This window comes from Dendroctonus ponderosae, unplaced genomic scaffold (assembly GCF_020466585.1).
Source record: "Dendroctonus ponderosae isolate FM_Combo_2020 unplaced genomic scaffold, Dpon_F_20191213v2 Dpon_F_20191213_11, whole genome shotgun sequence".
Taxonomy (NCBI): Eukaryota; Metazoa; Arthropoda; class Insecta; order Coleoptera; family Curculionidae; genus Dendroctonus; species Dendroctonus ponderosae.
Genome location: NW_026017213.1, coordinates 3,756,034 through 3,756,744, shown reverse-complemented (window position 1 = coordinate 3,756,744; position 711 = coordinate 3,756,034). Strand labels below are relative to the sequence as shown.

The 711-nt window shown below is 38.8% G+C and overlaps 1 protein-coding gene across 2 annotated transcripts in view; it reads left to right on the top strand.

The window, feature by feature from the left end:
* Positions 1-134, top strand: part of LOC109534786 (glycoprotein 3-alpha-L-fucosyltransferase A) — a gene marked incomplete in the record, with an annotated part of 6,778 nt that extends 6,644 nt beyond the window's left edge. For both annotated transcript variants that reach the window (XM_048662681.1, XM_048662682.1), the window contains 1 exon segment: positions 1-134.
* Between the last annotated feature and the right edge of the window lie 577 nt (positions 135-711).

Genomic DNA, 711 nt, shown 5'->3' with positions numbered 1-711 from the left:
AGCAGAATGACATTGTAAACGTACAATTAACCAAGTAACTAGTACTGAGAACTAGCACAGATCAGAAATGATTGCAAACAATGTTCGCTGTTAATTAATTGTAAATTAAATAAAATTTATTAAGTTTCTATTAAGGCGGGTTTGCTGTTGCGTTCCTTGTAGCTTCACAACTTGGACAGGTGGAGACTTAAAACTGGCACACTCTGTAGAAGACACTTGAAAAGTCTGAAAATGTTATTAAAATCGCTCTGAAACCGGACTTTTCACCGCTCTGTAAACGTGAACATGAAGGCTTCACTAAAGTGCACGGTTTTCTTTAAAAATGTTTTAACTTCCAACCTAGAGCCGGTATCCGCTTCAAACTTGCACACAGTATAGGAGCCCTTTGGTCCTGAGAACTCAAAAAATTTCACCAAAATCGCAATAAAATACAATTTTTGCGCGCGAAATCACTGTTATCACTCACGAAAAAATGGGACCCACAGCTAAACTGCACGCTCGTCTGTAAAAATTCGCAACTTCTCACCCAAAACAGACAACAACTTGAAACTTACCGAGCCTATAGGAGACGAATGTCTCTAAAAATCCTATAGGTTTCATTAAAATTGCATTTAAATCTGATTTTTTCGCGCTTTATAAACACAGGTGAAGAAATGCTCAACTGCCCGATCGTCGTTGAACAATGGTAACTTCCCTTCCAGGGCTGGCAGC